Here is a 21,543-nt window from a genome sequence, read left to right as displayed (position 1 = left end):
AGGACCTTCAGAGTAAGTGCTAATACACAATTTGACACATAGTAGTATTGCTGACTTTACATAACTATCTCTTATTGCAGGCAAAAGATGACTTGCTGGCTTTTCTTTATAAAGAATTGTTTAAATAAAACTCCGGGAACTAAGCATATTTGTCGTCTTTTATTACACATTCAAAAATGGTGTTCCACAATTCTGTCCCGTGCAGCTCTGCCACTAGGTTGGTCCAGGTGCACTGGCTGGAGGTCATCATCAGGCTGCACCCCCACCACAGGGATCCTCTCCTTTCTGATAGTGGCGATGTTATGCAATATGGCACATGCAACAATTATGTCACAGGCCCTGTCAGGTGCAACCCTCAGACTTTTCAGACATTGAAATCTTTCCTTTAGTTGCCCAAAGGTCATTTCACTGCGTGCCCTTGTCCTGGCTAGAGCTGCATTGTAATGGGTTTGTGGTCCAGGGTTTGGGTCAGGGAAGGGCGTCATAAAATACTGCCTGCAGGCATAGCCCCTGTCTCCAAGCAGGATCCCATCAAAATCCCCTGTATAATGGGAAAATGCAGTTTTGTTAGGCTCAGCATAAGTGTGTGTAATACTGTGAGCTTGACATTTATGTTCCCTTACCAGATTCAAATAATGTGCATAAATGTGACTCTCTGAAAATTCTTGAGTCATGCACTGATCCTGGCCATTTTGCTTCCACATTTGTAATATGGAACATAGAGTCACACACCATCTGAGAGATTTTAGTCAGTCAACTGCATACCTTTTGATTTCATTCCACTTTTTTAACGTAATATTTTACTGATCTGGAATATTATAAATACATACTGCCTGTATGTAGTTGAGGTGGCTGCATCAAATACAAACCATCATCCTTTGTCAGAGTTCTTCACAACACACCTTTTCTCCTCAGATATCGTGATGAATTCCATATAATGTTTTATCTTGAAGGCAGCTCCATGTTACACCTATCTAACAGTTGCCTAATATTCTAAACAATTTGTAAAAAATACAGTGGGGAGAACAAGTATTTGATACACAGCCGATTTTGCAGGTTTTCCTACTTACAAAGCATGTAGAGGTCTGTAATTTTTATCAAAAGGTACACTTCAACTGTGAGAGATGGAATCTAAAAAAAAATCTAGAAAATCTCATTGTATGATTTAGAAAATAATATTTTGCATTTTATTGCATGACATAAGTATTTGATCACCTACCAACCAGTAAGAATTCCGGCTCTCACAGACCTGTTAGTTTTTCTTTAAGAAACCCTCCTGTTCTCCACTCATTACCTGTATTAACTGCACCTGTTTGAACTTGTTACCTGCATAAAAGACACCTGTCCACACACACAATCAAACAGACTCCAACCTCTCCTCAATGGCTAAGACCAGAGAGCTGTGTAAGGACATCAGGGATAAAATTGTAGACATGCACAAGGCTGGGATGGGCTACAGGACAATAGGCAAGCAGCTTGGTGAAAAGGCAACAACTGTTGGCGCAATTATTAGAAAATGGAAGAAGTTGAAGATGACGGTCAATCTCCCTCGGTCTGGGGCTCAATGCAAGATCTCACCTCGTGGGGCATCAATGATCATGAGGAAGGTGAGGGATCAGCCCAGAACTACACGGCAGGACCTGGTCAGTCACCTGAAGAGAGCTGGGACCACAGCCTCAATGAAAGCCATTAGTAACACACTACGCCGTCATGGATTAAAATCCTGCAGTGCACGCAAGACGCATGTCCAGGCCCGTCTGAAGTTTGCCAATGACCATCTGGATGATCCAGAGGAGGAATGGGAGATGGTCATGTGGTCTGATGAGACAAAAATAGAGCTTTTGGTCTTAACTCCACTCGCCGTGTTTGGAGGAAGAAGAAGGATGAGTACAACTCGCAGAACACCATCCCAACCGTGAAGAATGGAGGTGAAAACATAATTCTTTGGGGATGCTTTTCTGCAAAGGGGACAGGATGACTGCACCGTATTGAGGGGAGGATGGATGGGGCCATATATCGCGAGATCTTGGTCAACATCCTCATTCCCTCAGTAAGAGCATTGAAGATGGGTCATGGCTGGGTCTTCCAGCATGACAAGGAAGCATCTCAATGTCCTGGAGTGGTTTAGCCAGTCTCCAGACCTGAACCCAATAGAAAATCTTTTGGAGGGAGCTGAAAGTCCATATTGCCCAGTGACAGCCCTGAAACCTGAAGGATCTGGAGAAGGTCTTGACCTGCTGCAGTGTGTGCAAACCTGGTCAAGAACTACAGGAAACTTATGATCTCTGTAATTGCAAACAAAGGTTTCTGTACCAAATATTAAGTTCTGCTTTTCTGATGTATCAAATACTTATGTCATGCAATAAAATGCAAATTAATTACTTAAAAACCATATTATGTGATTTTCTGGATTTTTGTTTTGGATTCCCTCATTGAAGAATACCTATAATAAAAATTACAGACTTCTACATGCTTTGTAGTGTATCAAATCTTGTTCTCTCCACTGTTTAACACCAGGTAGGCCTATCGCCTATCATTGTTCTGAGAAAGATGCTTCTATAGTAGATAACTAAATACCATTTTATATGGGTTGGTTAATATTACTGTTTACTGTTATTACTGATTACTGTTTTTCCCAGCCATCTAACCAACCAAAAATAAAAACTACTGTGTTATGGTCACTAATCTGGTTATGTGCGCTGTAGATGTAGTGATTGTATGAGTTAGTGAACTGTTGTAAGCTGTTGTAACCAATGTAGATGTATTGATTGTATAAGTTAGTGAACTGTTATAAGCTGTTGTAACCAATGAAACAAAATATTAAATGTTTGTAATATGAGCTGAAACTGAAGGAGCAAGTAGGAGAACAGGAAACCCTGTTTAAGCGGTTGCCGGGGAGAGAACGATTTAGTATGTCTGTCTTTTGAGAAACAGGACACAGGTTAGAGACACACACACATAGTCAGACAGACAAGACAGAAACCAGAAGGGGGGCAAGGGGATACTTGCAGTTATCCTATAAGGAATAAAACTGGGATTGGGCCAATGGCACACACTTTGTAAGTTAACGCCTCTATCTTTTTGGGCGTAGTAGAAGTATAAAATGATCTGTTGAATGTTGATCCTTAGACATTGTTCGGCGACAATTGTCTCCAGAAGCTTCTGTAATAAATGGATATACGATACGGTAATTGACCTGACTCCTGGTGTTTTATTCTCCTTTCCAACAAACCAACTCGGGGAAGTGTTAGACTTCAACAATTTTGGGGGCTCGGTCCGGGATTGGAAAAAGGGAGAAGGAATTCGACTAGGTCCAGTTGAACTACACGGGACTCACAGGTTCCAGCACCAGTGCATCATAAAAAAGGTAAGCAGAGCCTGTCATATCTAAATCTGCATATTGGCTATGAACTAAATTTTGAACCTGTGGAAAACGTATTGGGAGACTGGTTTAAATTCAGAAGGTCAGAGGAACGGTCTGTGAGTTAGAGTCTCACTGTAAGTCGGGTTAGAGGCCCGTTACCGGTGTGTGAGTTAGAGTCTCACAGTAAGTCGGGTTAGAGGCCCGTTACCGGTGTGTGAGTTAGAGTCTCACTGTAAGTCGGGTTAGAGGCCCGTTACCGGTGTGTGAGTTAGAGTCTCACTGTAAGTCGGGTTAGAGGCCCGTTAATCGTTCTGGGGTTGACTACCCTACGCCACTTCCCGACGGGGACGGTGGGGAGTTGCGAGTTAGAGTCTTGGCAACCAGTCGGGTTAGAGGCCCGAGGACTTAGGGGCACCTCGAAATACTTATTGTGTGTAAAGGTTCAGCTGGGTTAGAGGCCCAGGGAGTTTGGAACTCCCCGAATTTTTATAAGAGATCTGGGTTTAAGTCCCAAAAGTGTTGGGTCAGGGACCCGTTAATCATTTGTTAATTATTCTGAGTCTGGGACTCACGGTAACATAAGTCAGGTTGAAATGGACGGGGAGTTTGAGAGAGAACTGTTGAGAGAAGTGTTGAATTGTTTATTGTCAAGGAGAAGTGAGGAGTAGAGTAAATTGTGTTTTAAGAGAATTCCTGTCTGTTTGTAAGGAAGTGTGTGAAAGGAGACTCATTGGGAGTGATGCGCGTAGTGGATAAATTGACAGTAGATGATAGTGATATTTGCTCGAGTTCTAGAAAAGGGACGTCTGGATAGATTGGAAGAAGGGTTAATGAAGAAAATAGCCAGATAGACAAAGATTTAGTGGGAGATGTGCCACGAGAAAGTATTCAACAGTGGACAAAGGTTTTGGTCAAGTTTTGGGTAATTATTTGTGTAAACATAGTTTTCTTTAAAGTGGTTTCATTCAATTGTTTGAACATATTGTAAAGGTGGTCTGTTGGTTAAGTTTGAATGAGTCCAGTTAAAGGATAGTGAGAGGAGTCAAATAGATAAGACGGCTTTTGGCTGCCGTCCCAGAAAGTAGGGAGTAAATCTAAGCCTCCCAATCCAGAACACAGAGACACTCTAAGAGAGAGGTGCAAAAGATGACAGACACACCAAATGAAATTCAGGGAAGTAGATTCCCAATATTAAAATAGATTCAAATAGAGCAAAATCAGCTTCTATATTGTAATATTAAAATGGCAATTGCTTTCCCATTCCAAGTGGAGAATTCTGTGTACACGAAATTGTAAGAAAATTGAGCTCATCTAAATTATGAAACACCACAAAGCCATGACAAATTAGAATCAACTGGCCAGTTTTAAATGTAAAGAAAATGAGTGCAACATTCATGAAACATTGGTAAAATAGTAATTCCCAATTTAGGACATTTATAAGAGATAGTCATTAGATTGGGGTCTACAATTGTTGATTAACACATAACTTTAAATTCAGTAAGTTAATGCTAAACTCTCCAGTCAAGGTTTTAACTTTGTGTTGTGCAAGATTCCATCTTTGTTTCTTACAGAGTAGGAGTCCTGAATCCTGCAACCCTGATACACCTTGTCCAATAAAGGGGTACCTCACACAGATGGCCCAGAGCATTCTAAGGCCAAACCAAGCCCGGACCTTTGAGAGACTGCCTTGGGTTCAGAATTAGAATATTGGACACTGATGGTTCCAGCTGCACCACAGTCAAGGAGAGGGTGGAGGAATGGAGAGACTCTTGCAGAACAAAGAGGCTCCTACATCCATGACTGTAACAGCCAGGAGCCACTTGACTGGACATGGGAAAATTAAGGAGGAGAAAAAGGGAGGAGAGATAGAACCCCCAGCACATGAAGATGACTTGGTGCTTGGTACAGACCAGGCACCATTATGTCCAGTGTTTAGAGAAGGGGATATTGTCTTTAGACGTACAGAACAGCAGGCCCATAACTCAATTCACAGGAAAGCAAGATAAGAGAAAGTTGAGTAGGTAGGCGGAGTCACAGAGCGAGACAGACACTGAGGGGGAGGTGAAACCGTTCAAGGCAATGGCAGAGAGAGAATACGGGATGTACGAGGAGAGGAGCGAGAAGGGGAGACAACTAGGAGAGAATAAACAGGATGAGATTACAGGGGCCATAAAGAGAAGGTCAGGCCGTACTAAAGGTAGGTTAGGTGAGGACTCAGGGTCGGAGGATAGTGACACAGTGAGAAGGACCAGAACTAGGCAGAACAAAAGAAATTCACGTAGAGGACGGGTGGTACTCACGGGGCAAGCAGTAGGGAGATGGACTGACTCAGACGAAGACCCTGACGCAGACATTAGTGGAGATGGGAGTAAGGGAGACGTAGACGTATACCCTCTGCCACGTACGCCCCCACCAGAACATAAACTACACCATGACGCAGTAGAATCAATTCAAAAGACTCAAAATAAAATGTATACACGGTCACAAGCAGGGGAAGCTGGTTGTGCTGGGTTTCAGCTGCCTCTCTTTAGACTGGGAGGCGGCGAACCGCGATATAAACCATTGGGGCTGGGAGACGTACAGGCACTGGTAGATAAATTACCCCCGATGGGAGAGGGAGGTGGACTATGGTTGTCACAATTTGATAAACTCACAGCCGGTCAAATGTTGGCACTGGGGGACTGGAGGGCACTAGCCGCCCGAGCCGTGTCTGCCCAGGCTATGACTGAGATAGAAAAAGGGGCCGCCACTAGGCGGAGCCCTGACGACACTCCTTTCAGTCAGGTGGTCGGGCGCATAGCAACGGCCCTGAGGGAACGATTTCCCTTGCCCGCTGGGGCCCCGATGCCCAAGTTACCTTGGGAAAAAGAGCAACACCCTAGACAGTATCTAGAAGCATGTAAGGACACATGGGCCAAACACACAGGGCACCACCCGGGGAAGGGGGGTCTGCAGCAGGAGTGGTTTAGAAGGGACTTCCAGAGAAAATAAAATAGGCAATGATGGCAAATCCTGACTTGCCGGGTAGTGAATCACACGTATGGGAAAGACACATAGTTCATCATTTACAGAGGGCGAAAGATGAGGAGACAGAGAAAGACAAACAGATACAGGGACTGAAAGAGAACCTGTTGCGCTTACAGCTGGGTGAAGCCAAAGGGAGGCTCAATGAAGGGAAAAAGAAACACAGACATATGGCAGCCCTAGGCTCAGGAGAACCTGACACACCCGATTTATACCCTGTTCCCACATGGGCACCCCAACCTCACGGTGGCCGGGGGGCATTCACCGCGCCCTATCGACCAGGGACTCCGAGGGGAGGTTATGGTAGGGGGAGGGGGCGGGGTAGAGGCAGAGGGGCTCCAGGAGCCCAAGTCCCATACGGAGCCTGCTTTACGTGTGGTGACCCGAACCACTGGTCCAGAGAGTGCCCACAGAACACTGCAAGGGGCAGAGGATACCCAAACCAAGGGGCAGCTCCAGGTCCCAACCCACACGCCGTCCCACCACCTAGCGCACCTGGACAATACCCACTCTCTTATGAGGGAGGGTGGGACCAGGAATGACGGTCTACAGGGAGGGGAGGGGACAGCGGGGGAAAGGCAGACCCTATGCTGTCCCTAAATGTCGACGGGAAGGACTTCCCCTTTCTGGTTGACACAGGTGCCACTTTTTCCACCATCACCGCCCCTCCCGTCACAGGACTACTATCCTCCAAGACAGTGGAAGTTGTGGGGTTTGAAGGAGTGGGACAGACTTTGACAGTGACATTTCCTCTTAAAACGATACTGGGTAAACAGGCCCTCAGCCATCCGTATGTGGTGTCGACAAACACACCAGTGAACTTATTGGGGAGAGACTTGTTGATAAAACTGGGGGCTAATATCTTATGTTCTCCAGATGGACTAACTGTCACGTTACCAGACGGGACATCGGCGGTGTGCGGACCTGAAACCACACGCAAAGGGCAGTACCTGGTACAACCGGTGAAGGGTGAAATAGCAGAGATATACTGGGGACTATTGACACCGGAAAAGCCGGACAAACAGGGTATTTTGTCCCAGTACTTCAAATGGAGGCCGTGGATCTCCCTCCTCGAGCCGTACTTTCCTCCGTCAGACCCCCCACATGTAACCCTATTTTATGATCGGCAGGGCGACGAGGTGTATAGAGAGGGGTTTGGGGATGTAGTGTGTGGGGACACGTGGCAGGTCGGGTCTAAATTCATATATGTAGGCCCTGAAGGGGTAGCGGCAGATGTACAGTTGACAGAGGAGCAGGATCAGTGGTACATGATGGCGGAGGATCCGTCCCGCATGTGTCACTGGCCCTGCATCCTAAACACCAAGCAAAAGACCTGGGGCCCATGGTTAAAAGGGCGGTCGAATGCACTGATTGGACACTCCCTCAGGCGCCAAATGTATGGTACTCACACAGCTGTAAGACGTAAAAATGGTTCACCAGCATTGACCTGGCTAACGCTTTTTTCTTTCTCCCACAAGCAGAGGAACTTCGTGTTTTTTTTTCTTTCACACATAGGGGTCGGCAATGGCGGTACACGAGACTACCACAGGGGTTCGCGCTTTCCCCTGGTATATTCAGGGAGGCTGCCTGCCGACAGGGGTAACTTTGGTCCAGTACGTAGATACTGAGAGAAGCGCTGGACCTGCTGCTGGCGGCCCGACGGTGGCCGCCTGCATCCAAGCTACAATGACGGTTTTCACCAGACTGGCAGAGAAAGGGTTCAAGGTATCAAAAGAAAAGCTACAGCTGGTAAGGACGCAGGTCTCCTTTCTGGGCAGAGGAATCTCGCAGAAGGGAGCGGAGCTTTCCCCAGCTCACCGCACAACCATCCTCCACCATCCTAAACCCACTACAGTTCAGGGGCTCACGGGGTACAGCCGCAATTACATCCCTAACTATTCAGGGCTCACAGAGCCACTTACAGCGCTAGTTAAGGAGCAGGGAATGCGTAAACTTAAAGCCACTCTCAATTGGACTTGCCCGGCCGACCAGGCCTTCATTTTGCTGAAACAACAACTAGCCACCGCAGCTGATTTGGCAATTCCCAACTACACAAAACCCTTTTTTCTAGATGTTTCTGAAACAGGTCAAGTCATGAACGGGGTCCTGTTTCAGAAAAAAGGGGGAGAAGGCTCTGAGAGAGACGAGCTAGTGAGACATCAAAAGGGGGCTTCCCCACAAGAGAAAACAATTTGGCAACAGAGAGGAGCAACAGAGACGAGCGGGCTCTGGAGAGGGCCAGACGGTAGAGTAATACTTCCACCAGCCATGCGGGGAGATACATTTGCAGAAGCCCACGGGTTGGGCCATGCAGGGCCAGCACAGATGTTGAGGAACTTGTGCCATTGGTGGCACCCGTTTATGGTAGACATGGTACGTAACTACACTAGGACATGCACCATCTGCACACACCACAATCCAAAACCGACGATCAAACCTGAGATGGGGGCGTTCCCCATGACGACGAGACCTGGACAAGAGATAGTGATAGACTACACGGACATGGGGGAAACTGTACGGGGGTGCCGCTACATGTTAGTGTGTGTGGACATGTTCACAGGGTGGCCAGAAGCCTGGCCGGCAAGAAGGGAGGACAGTCAGACAGTCATCAAGTGTTTAGTGAACCAGTACATTCCCAGACACGGTTTCCCAGAGAAAATTAGGTCAGACAATGGGACTCACTTTAAGAACAGTGATTTACAGAAGGTAGAGAGATTATTGGGCCTAAAGCATGCTTTTGGCACTGTGTACCATCCACAGTCCCAGGGAAAGGTAGAAAGGATGAACCAAAACTTAAAAAACAAGTTGGCTAAGATATGTGCACAGACTAAATTGAACTGGGTGGATGCACTGCCACTGGCACTCATGACGATTCGATGCTTGTTAAATCAGACCACTGGGTTCACCCCATACGAGCTGCTGACGGGGAGACAGTTTCCAGGACCAGCCGCGGGGCCTGCGGTCCCGGAAGGGGAAAAGTGGCCCAAAGATCACAGAGTGTATTTTGATGAATTGCGAGCTCTCGTTTCAGAATTCACCAACAGAGTCGGAGAAAGGAGGGACCTGCACCCGCTGGACCAGAACCTGCCCCAGGCGGAGTGGGTGTTGCTGAAGGTCATCAAGCGAAAGTGGTCGGAGCCAAGGTGGACGGGTGCTCATCAGGTGGTGGAGAGAACGAGTCATGCGGTCCGCCTGAGGGACAAAGGAGAGACGTGGTACCATTGGAGCCAGTGTACACCAGCGCAGGAGCCAGGGAGGTCGCTGACGGACCTCATCCAAACCGGGAAGGAGGAGCTTTCCCCAGCGTGGACGGAAGAAGGACCAACACCAGCCGGACCGGTGCCAGGAGCGGACCCCAGGACACGGCGGGACTACGAGCGAGAGAAGGAGACAAAGGACAGCGCCAGGGGAATAGACTCTTAGGGGAAAGAACTGAAGAATACTGTAACAAAAGGGGGTATAGGACACCGAGTGGCTCATACCACTCGTACCAAGATGATAGGGTCACAGAGAAAGGTCTGGGGTGATGAGAATAGAATGAAGTGGTACATGGACATTGGTGGAATAATGATGTGTGTTGTATGTTGTTACAGGTTTCCCAGGTTGGCATTGGGTCTTCATTCCCCCAGCGAAGAGGTTCGTGACCCCACCTGAGGACACCTGTTTGAGGAAATTTGGGGGCATTGAATTGGACTATGTCAAGGGGTCGTATACGAGCATTCTGGGATAGATAATCCGCTGGAGGAATGGATGATCTCGATGTTCGGCCAGTGGAGAGGTTTGATAATGTCTGTTCTTTTATCGCTATCTACATTTGGTGCTATAATGGTTACTTGTGGGTGTTGTTGTATCCCATGCATAAGAGGGCTTGCCATGAGAGTGATCTCTACAGCCATTGAGAAGGCTCCAGGATTGCCATCAGGGATGCTGATGCCTCTACTGGAGCAGCATGACCCGGGAGAACTGGAGCTTGGCGAATAGGGGTGATCTCTCTGGGGAGAGATCAAAAGGGGGAATTGTAGATGTAGTGATTGTATGAGTTAGTGAACTGTTATAAGCTGTTGTAACCAATGAAACAAAATATTAAATGTTTGTAATATGAGCTGAAACTGAAGGAGCAAGTAGGAGAATAGGAAACCCTGTTTAAGCAGTTGCCGGGGAGAGAAAGATTTAGTATGTCTGTTTTGTGAGAAACAGGTCACAGGTCAGAGACACACACACATAGTCAGACAGACAAGACAGAAACCAGAAGGGGGGCAAGGGGATACTTGCAGTTATCCTATAAGGAATAAAACTGGGATTGAGCCAATGGCACACACTTTGTAAGTTAACGCCTCTATCTTTTTGGGCGTAGTAGAAGTATAAAATGATCTGTTGAATGTTGATCCTTAGACATTGTGCGGCGACACGTGTCTCCAGAATCTTCTGTAATATATGGGCATATGATACGGTAATTGACCTGACTCCTGGTGTTTTATTCTCCTTTCCAACAAACCAACTCGGGGAAGTGTTAGACTTCAACAGCGCCCACCTTTGCACGCATGATGATTACACCCAACAACTGAGGCACACAAATTGTAAATTTAAAAAAATAATAATAATTATAATCTGAAATAAATATTTTTCAATTGACGTAATCCAAGAAGTAATCATAATATACCCTCCTAAAGCATCTGTTATCCAATTACATTATTTTACTTGGTAATGTAAAGGATTACAGTTAGTGTTTTTTGTAATCCGTTACCCCCAAACTCTGGTGTGTGAGTGTGTGTCAGTGGTGAAAAATTTGATATCAAGTTTGGAGGGGACAATTACATAACTTTTCCTCAAGAGCAATTTTTGAGGGGGACAACAAAAGTAGTGCTGTTTGAGTTTGCACCATCGTTTTACTTGCTACTGTATGGCATCATGGCATCATCTTCCGCTTATCCGGGGCCGGGTCGCGGGGGCAGCAGTCTAAGCAGGGATGCCCAGACTTCCTTCTCCACAATAGCTCTGCAAATTCAGCTATTGTGTGTGAACCCAACCAACATAAAACAAACTGACTGCATCAACCCCACGTTAGCTACGTGTATTTAGTGCCTTTCAGAAGGTAAACACGAAGACTGTCACCTTGTCATTTTGCCTAGAATTCAAGCAGGTGTTCAGCTAACTGCTAGCTAACATAACAAGTGATCTATAATTCAATGCTGAGAAGCTGAAGACTGGTGACGGTTAGGATTTTTTTTTGTAGTATTGAGTGGTAGAAGTAAAGAAATGTCTAACATATCCTTTGTTTGAACTATCCATCCATCCATCTTCTTCCGCTTATCCGGGGCCGGGTCGCGGGGGCAGCAGTCTAAGCAGAGATGCCCAGACATCCCTCTCCCCAGACACTTCCTCCAGCTCTTCCGGGGGGACACCGAGGCGTTTCCAGGCCAGCCGGGAGACATAGTCCCTCCAGCGTGTCCTAGGTCTTCCCCGGGGTCTCCTCCTGGTGAGACGGGCCCGGAACACCTTCCCGGGAAGGCGTTCAGGAAGCATCCGGAACAGATGCCCAAGCCACCTCAGCTGACCCCTCTCGATGTGGAGGAGCAGGGGCTCTACTCTGAGCTCCTCCCGGTTGATCGAACTTTTTCGAGGCATGAAAAGCATGGATTCATTTCTGTGCATCAGTTTTTGATAGAAAGTTTCAGATTTTTGCAGTGTTTCGAATATGAAAATAAGCAACTGATGAGACACATCCAGTTAAACTCCCTAAAGATTAGTTTTGAGATTAGATTCAACTTTATTGTCATTGAACAGAACAAGTACAGTACAACTAAGTACAACTAAACAGAAAATGTACAAGTATAATGTACTGTATAGTTGTGCGATGAAAGTACAAATGGCAAAGTACAAATGGCAATTCTAAATGTGCAATGAAGGCAAATTCAAGGTGCAAATCCAGTGATTGTAGCAATGAGCTTCCCAAGGTAAATGTGTACATGTAGCAACTGAAACATGTCCTCATCAGAGGGGTGGGTATGGTTAGTGTTGGGTACAGAGTTCAGCAGGGTTACAGTAGATGGAAAGAAACTGTTCCTGAGCCTGCTGGTGCAGGAATGAAGAGACCTGTACTGATGGTAGGAGGACATGTATGTGAAGGGTCCCTGATGATGCCATGCGCCCTATGCAGACACCACTTGCGCTGGAGGTCTACAATTGTTGGGATCTGGGTACCATTGATGTGCGGGCAGTTAAAGCAAACCCATCTGTTTCCCATCTCTTAATGTGGATGTGTTTGCTATAATTGGAAACTTGGGGTTTGCATCTTTTAGGGTGGGCGTGTTACATCCACAGTGTGTTCTGTTGCTCTGTGTTTGTGTGTGTGTTTGTGCTTTGTTTCTCTGTGTGGTTGTTGCAGGCTAATTGGCTTCCTAATCACTGGTGGCAGCTGATTGGAGAGCTGAGTTCACCAACTGGTCAGTGGTCGCAGCTGGTGCAGCCTGCATTTAACCTTTTCATGCTTGAGTTTCAAATATTCCTTACCGCCCCCCAGCGTGAGTTTTCTTGCGTGTGATTTCAGTCATAGACATCATATATAAAGGCTAGACGTCTCATGGCGCAGTCACTTCCGGCATCACCGGTGGCCATCTTGTCACAGGCAGGCTTCCTGTCGGGCTCTGTGGTACCTAATATAAGGTGAGTGATCAGCACTAACACAAATACTCTTATCTCGCTGAAACCTTGACGGAGTTACAAACAGTTTGGTTTCTTAAAAACGTGGCTATAATTCTGAATGTTTGAAAATGTTGAAATTGCAGCTTTTCTTTTCTAAAAACGTCTAAATCGTGCAGCATAGTTGGATCTAGGCTACTTGCGCAAGTTATCAAGGCAGATATCACAAACGAGCTGTTCGATTATAGAGGTTTTACTGACACCAATAACGATTTTATGACAACTAATCTTTTGTCTAAATTACAATATTTGTGGATGTGGTTGTAGTTATTTGCTGGCTAATAACAATAAGCTTTGAGTGAGACCTATGGCAGCTAACGTTACAGTTTAGCTGCTAACCAGCAAAGTTGCACATGCTTTTCAATCCGGTTGGTTCCTGTGTTGCTTGAAGGACAGCAATATGTCCTGACCTTCAGGTTCAGCCAGGACCACTTGGAGCTTCTCTTCAACTCCATCAGAGTATCTGGTAGGGTTCATAATTTATATTTACCAGCCGCAACACTAAGTGACTTGTATTGTTTTCAGTTTGTCGGTCCATATGTTTTTTCACTTTTGGTAACATGTGTTTTCTGCAGACACACCTTAACCCTAAGACACACACAATACCTGGAAGTGTCACAAACCATTTTGAGTATTTAGAAAAATGCCTGTGTTTGACTATTTGTTTGCAGAACTTATCATCACTGATACAGTCTGAATTGTATGATAATGTCATTCAACCTATTTTATGTGGAAAGATCATTCAGGGGTGGCTAGTTCTAATTAGTATTTTTTTGTAAAAATGTTTTAAGCATAAAACATTTTAAAGCATGTATTGAATATCTGTGTACTATTCTTGTATATCTTTTTTTTTCCCTAAACGAATAACAACCCTAATGCCAGCCAGTTCAAGTACATCTTCAGGATGTAAAGCTGATGGCCCAGTGTGGGGTTGTTAAACCATGCAGAGGCAATGTGACGGCACAGGATGACACAGAGTCCCTACCAGCTGTCATCGACACCTCTACAAGCCTGTCAGCTGTAGATGTGTCCTCTGCAGCAGGAGGAGAAGATCTTCCATCCCCGTTTGCTGACATTCCTGCCCTAGTACATGATCACAGCTACCTTCCCGTCCACTTTGATGGTCTTGTGGACAACGCTCTCATGTACATTTCAGGTGAAGGCTAACTGAAAGTCGATTTTCCCTATAACCAAGAGTGCCAATAGTCACAATCTGGGGGAAAACTATCTCACGATTGTCCTAAAAAGGGAAGTGTTCCCTTAATTTCCCCATGCTTATTAATGATTATTGTTATTAGTTATGATATTACTAACTAAAATTTCATGTTTTGTGGTGCGACAGGCTCTGAAGAAGCTTTTGTGTGATGTCTGCCGTGCCAGCCTGGTGACATGCTGCATCTGCCATCAAGGACCAGAGCTACCACCTGCTGAATTTAAAAAACAATGGAGGTCTGGTGATTCCATCAGAGGGAACCGTGAGTGTCGTCAGGGCAGCAGTGTGGGTCATTCGGCAGTCATCAGGCAGTACCAGACGATCACAGCCCATCAAACTGCTTGAGGTTGTTTACATTGTCTGAAAAAGGATCGGTTCAGAGGATGTTTGTGTTGGGATAGACAGTATGGGATAGACATCCACCACCATAGGCTGTTAAAAATAATTGTGTCCCTGTTTTTTAAGTTAAGACTGCACCACATCGCCAGAATTACAATCCTCAGCTTACAGAGCAACAACATGCAACAGAAACTTAATAAAACTGTCCTTTTCAAAGGGCATTAGCCCAAAGTATGTGTTTTCAAGGTACTGTCCTCTTTTACTTCAACAGTACTGTAGTGCTCTCTACAGCATTTATTTATTTGTATATATAAATTATTTATTTATATTTGTAAAGGGGAATCATGTACCTATTTTTTGTGTGCAAATAAATGTCACTCTTATAATAGTTTAAAAATAGAGACTTGTGTAATTATTCCATATTTTTTGTAGTCATTCTATATCAGAACCCCTGACATACAATCCAAATAGTCTACAAGTAACATCAGTGTTACCTTTCATTTGATTTGATTTCATTATGCTTCTACACGAAGAGGTTGCCCCACAGTAAGTATTTTATTGTCAGCATTTTGTCTGACAAAGTCCTATGGGGAGTTTCCATAGGGCATTTTACAATACGCATGACCATACCTTGGCAAATAATGGTCTAAAGTACTCAATTTCATTCTATATTGATCTGCTTTTGCACACAGCTTCACAAGACCTGGTGCTAGGGCTCAGTTGTTTCTAAAGTCATATCAAGTGACCTAGAGGGCTGAAATGTGGTCAGTTCAGAGATGCTTGTTATCCGGCATAAAGAAAAAACATGTAGTAATTAGAATTATTTTATAATAGTAATTTTATTATAATAGTACAAAAGTGTATATGTGTTGTTGCCATTCTGTAGCCTATTTATTGATTTCACATACATACCTTGTTTGTATATTCATTACACCTATCTGGTTCTGTTCAATGATATTTTCATATGGAAGTCCATGGTTTTAATGGTTCATATGTATGCAGTGTCATAACTTTATCTCTGACGTTTATAACAAACCAAACCGTTTGAAAATCGGTAGAAAAAATTGCAAGTTATGGTTATTTAAAAGTACATGCACCATAAAACACAATGTTACAAGTGAGCGAGTGGCCTGTGGCAAGATGGCCGCCATGTGCGGACGTCGACCTCCATTAGCCTTTAGCGCGGACAAGGTATCTAGCCTTTATATATGATGTCTATGATTTCAGTACTCTCTCAAGCATTTGAACTCACTCCAGCATTTGAACAGTCACCTTGCCAGGTAAGGAACACTACATACATTGCATTGCAAGCTTCTCTCGTTGACTCGATTTCTAAGAGTTGCAAAAGTTGGTTGATGAATAACTGTAGTTAGCTAGAAAATGTCAGCGAACCGCGACATTTTATAGTAAACATATAAAAAGCAAACAATGGGTAACATAACTTCTAGAAGGTTTTTACAATGGTTTTGATCGGTTGTCAGCTCTTTCAGTAAATGTTAAGATGCTCTAACATTATTTTGAAACTCACGCGTGAAAAGGTTAATACATTAACTTTCACATCACTAGATAAGACTGGCTATATCATCAGGCTAAATGATACCAGATTTATGATCAATCCAAATTATTAGGTAAACGTATGCGAACTGACATAACTACAATGCATTTACTGTTAATTAGCCTAATTCGGTGAGACTTGAAGCCTTTCTCACATAGGAACCCTGTACAGTTACTACTTTGTGTTAGGCAGACATTTAAATTGTCATTTCTGTGAACAACTGCCAGGGTAACTGGATTTCGTCTTGGCATCCAAATGTATTTGTTGATCTATGTTCACAGATGTGCACATTTCAATCCAAATCCTGTTCTGCCTGTTTGTAGACAGATGCCCCCAGTATGCAGTATGGGGTTCTATCTTGTTTTCCTATTAGTATGACTTGTTTTGTATGTATCTTATAACATTAGATAATATTTTGGGGGCTGACAGGGGGAATATAAAGAGCTGGAAGCCATAATATGGAATCAGAACAATTGTTGTGACACTACTCTGTTTTGTGAAAAAGGTTATTCCTGTGGATCTACGTAATTAAACTTGAAATAATCAACTGTTATACCAGTTTTTACTTGTATAAATCGCGAACATTTTCCACATCAACCCGTAGGCTACTTTACCTTTATTTTAACTGTCATATACCTGCAATTGAATAAAATACCTCCTTTGTGTTTCAAGATGACCAGGGAAAGTGATGAAAATATTAAAGTACTGCTTAGAGCAAGGCATACCCTTTTTTCCTGGCATGCAGTTGCCTTCACAAGACCTTCTGCCTGACCAACACCGTACAAGAATGTCCCACATGCTAAGAAACGCAGAGCTATGCAGACCAACTTAACAGAGGTCAAGGCTTGGCTATGTTGAGTGCTTCCTTATGTGGTTCAGACAGATTTAAAGGGGCCAACCCATTTAAAACCTAATAGACAAGCATTAAAGTCAATCCTGAAACGAACAGGAAGTCAATGGAGGGAGGCCAAAATTGGTTTTATGTGCTCCCGTCGGGCGGTGACATTTTGTACTAGCTGGAGACAGTTTAGGGTTTTCTGATCCACCCCCAGGTACAAGGAATTCAGCCGAGACGTAATAAATGCATGGATCACTTTCTCAAAATCCCTTGGAGAAGGATAGATGAATTCTCTGTGGGTTAAGAAATACTCTCTCTAGTACTTTAGAGAGAAAAGGTGACTAATTTGAAAGGACATTAGGATCCAATAATTTTTTTGCTGTGCTACAGCATGTTTTAAAGCAGCTGGAACACACCCAGAAATAAGGCAAGTATTCATCACAATAAGAAAAATGGGCCCAACTGTATCAAAAAAAAATGATTAAGACGAAGGGGAATGGAATCCAGTGGACAATTTGTGGGGCGCATTGGTACGAACTACCTTTGTTCACACGGTTTGGCTGATAGAACAATACAAGCCGCGCTACTGGGATTTATCAGAGAGTTAAAGGCAATTGAAAAGAACCTGAGGCCTATGATTATTGTTGGAAGCAAGGTTTGATATAAATTGTGCTTTTGCAGATAAAGAGCTCTCTGATAGTACAGCTGTCACGTAGCATTCCTAGGGAAACCTGGAGTTTATCCTTCTTCCATTTTCTATCAGCTCGTCTATGTGAATTTCTGCGAGTGCAGGTACTGCCGTTTAGCCCAGGCTCTAAAGATGGCTTTGGGCATTTAGATTTAAACGGCGCAACAGATTTTAAGATATCAGTGCAAGTGGAATGCATGAGAGTAGTAAAATCATCAGCGCTAAGAGCACAGCTGTCATTTAGATTACACAACATATTTTTTTAAAGCATTAAAAAAATGCAACGAATTAAGGGGTTAATCGTACACAATTGACATGCAGGAACACAATTTTCAGCCTTAGAGCAGGGGACTGTGACAGTAAACAAAACAGGCAGGTGATCTGATATACAAATATCACAAATGTCAATGACATGGACACATAAACCGTAAGACAACCCAAGACCCAAGGTTTGTGCCCTTTTTCATGTGTAGGACTAGTCACTAACTGAACGAGATTTAAGGAGGCTATAGGACTCGTAAAATCCTTGACCGAAGGCCTATTTTCACAGCAAACGTTGTCGTGGAAAACCCACGTCCACAACGAATAAAACAAAGAGCACTTCAACTCAGAAACTTGTGAATCCAATCGACTTTAATGAAAGATCATACAAGAATGACAGACATTAAAGCCAGGTCCTTCTGCAGATACACCCCCTCCTACTGAGCTCAGGACCGTGGCTTTTATACAAAAACTTCTACCCAGAACGCCATCTGACCATCTTTTAGGAGTCCCCTGAGGTGGGGCCCTCTTCCTTGTTCTCTGTATGTTCTTTAATTAAGATGTGCTTACTCTTGACAAACTTATGGTTCATTTTTGGGTCGCCCCTCCAATGAACTCACAACCGTCGTAAATTTTCAGGTTCGCAACTGTCCGTGTGCCGGACATGTACAGAACTTATCCTTTTAGGGAGTCTTCCTGTGGCGACCCCTGGGTCAACATGTACACATGTGCACACCTCATGGTAAGGGCCCGGCTCACTGTTCAACTGCGTGGGTGGGTGGAATATGTCACGTGGGAGTTTGCTGCCGGTATGTCTGGGCTTTACATTGGTAACCTTTCTTAGGCAGCAGTGTATTAGAAGCTTGAACTTAAACATGTATATTCATAAACTTAAACTTAAACATGTATAATGATATATTCATAAACTTAAACTTAAACATGCATAATGATATATTCATAATTCGTGGGATTATAAGTAAGTAGATAGAAATTCTCTCACATATCCCCCCTTAGTGGCTTCATTAAGCCACTTAAATTTGGGCCTAAGACCGTCAGATGAGGAGGAGTATCTCAGTATCCATGTGGGAGTTGAAATCAACTCAAACATTTTATCACCTAACTCCTTGTCGCCTGTCGGCCCCAGAAGCTGGGAGCCAAACCTCTTCCCCTCCGCTTGACTGAGTGGAAGTAAAAGACTCACCAACCTTTCCAATCTATGGGATATGGGTGTGTGTAAGCGTGTGCAGGTTTCTTTGTTAGCCTTAGCAAAATGTGGTGTTTCAATTGAGTATAAAGATAAGCAAAGCAAATATATGAACTAACCTAGGATTATATATGAATAATTGTTAAAACAAGATAGATCAAATATTCCGTATCACATGAGGTAGAATGACCTGAGATGATAACAGAGAACAGACTTTCAGACAGTATCATACAAATAAAAATTACAGGAGAAATACAAACAGATGGAAAATATACAAAGGTTTGCGTCTCCCTTAATACTCTTTAGTCCGCGGTCCCAACATCAACCTTATTAGGGGTCAATCCCATTAAAAGATCAATATTCAACGGTACACAGTCCTTTCCGGCACACAGGGGACAGTCCCCTCTTTGGCAAAGAGCACAGTTGTAGGGCTCAGGATGATGATAGTGTCCTTCCTTAGCAGGGCATTCTTTGCTGCAGTACTGGCAACTGTCCATTCTATATGGGCATGGATAGTGTCTGCGTGATGTCTTGTCATAGAGGGCATGGCTCCCCGGAGGATCAGAGGAGTTGCTCTTGTTCACTTTATCCACGTCAACATAGACCTCTCCCATTTCTTCATACAACTGGTTCACGAAGGCCTCCATCACGGGAATATTCAGGTTTGGTAGTCCCTTCATGCCTGCAAGAGAAGAAGAAGAACAGTGCCGCCTTGCGACGGGGTCAGTTGGCTGCTCGTACAATGGTTCACCGCTCATGTCACAAGGTGCTCCATTTACGTTAACATACTGTCCAGGATGTCCAGCACGAGGGTTGACCAATGGACTGTTTGAGTCTGAATCTGAGTCGTGAGTTCCCTGCAGCAGCATTTGAGTGTTCACAGTCCGGGTCAGGTATATTTTGAGGAGAGGGATGACACAGCATGAGCCTAATGCGAGTAAAACCAAGACTATCACCATAACTATTCCTGCTTTAGTGAGGATAGCTCCCCATCTGCCGAAAGAATTTTCTAACCAATCCCAAGCATGAGCGTCTCTACCTGCATTATCTTTAACTTCCTGTCTCAATCGTTTTAGCTTAACCATGGCCTGAGTGAAAGTGCCATCTGGTGCCGTATTGTTAGGAATAAAAGTACAACACTGTTCCCCAAACATAATACAGACTCCGCCCCTTTCTGCTAGGATCCAATCTAAAGCCTGCCTATTCTGCCATGCCATTTTACTCGTAGCACGTAACTGCTCACCTAGGGCAGTCAGGGCTGCATCGGTATAATTAATGAACCTTTGCTGATTGTAATAGATATAATTAATCCATTCCGTATTCTTATTCGGTGTTATCCATAAGAATATGGATTCAAGCCCTGAGGTGATCTCACTCCTGGCCTTAAATTCATTAGGGATCCCTCGTGGCTGTCCTATTGCATCGATGACCACCACCGGGTCTGGTGTATATGCCCTTCTTACTCGGGACTTAACTAGTGTTTCCTCAGTTTGTTGAACTTCTTCTGGAGATGAGAAAACACGGGGAATTATTGACACATCTTGTGCCACTCTTACCCTGGCGCAGGTACCAGACCATCCTTTGGGCAGCACGGGCCTTAGTTTTCCTCCCCCGCATATCCAGAATATGTCGGCTATAGCCTGGTCTTGGTCTAGGTAGATGCTTCTTACTCCTCTTCTCTGAGCTAGAGTGAATTCTTTTCCTGACTGAGCAATGTTTAGCTCCCCTTTATTCAAATTAATAAGTGTTTTGCACTTGAGAAAATGTCCCACCTTAACAGTCCCTGTGGCATAGTAACATTCATGTCTACCTAATATTTTTACATCTCCCTCAGGGAGAGTGTGTTCAGCTATTGTCTTACTTATTCTGATATTCAATTCTTGACACTCTACCGTTGTTTCAAGGCGTGAACGTGAGTTCCTCATTTCATTTTGGAGTTTCTTATTTCCCAACCATGCTAAACATGTTGCTGCACACGGTTTATATAGCCGGTTGTCATCTGTCCCATTTTTCCATAATTCAAACTTCTCTTTCAGACAGGACTGCCATCCCTCCTTTATGGGGACTACTACCATATTAGCCAAGCCTGCTCTAGAGCATATTAAACAATCTTCCATTTCGTGCTGCCTGGCTGTATATTGAGCCCATCTGTACCATCCGTATTTCTTAAATACCTCGATATGATCATCCTCCACTCTTACCGTGGGACTCTGAGTGGGTACCTCAAGCAAGGCCTGTTCTACCGTGGGCACGGGAAGCCAGCTCCACCCTGCCGTGGCCCCTGGGGTAGCTTGCCGTCCTGCCCTGGATGCAGGGCCTAAAGGCTCCTTCCCTAATGCCACTGGAGGAGGTGACTCC

This window comes from Esox lucius, chromosome 5 (assembly GCF_011004845.1).
Source record: "Esox lucius isolate fEsoLuc1 chromosome 5, fEsoLuc1.pri, whole genome shotgun sequence".
Lineage (NCBI taxonomy): Eukaryota > Metazoa > Chordata > Actinopteri > Esociformes > Esocidae > Esox > Esox lucius.
Note: the sequence above shows the minus strand (reverse complement) of the source record.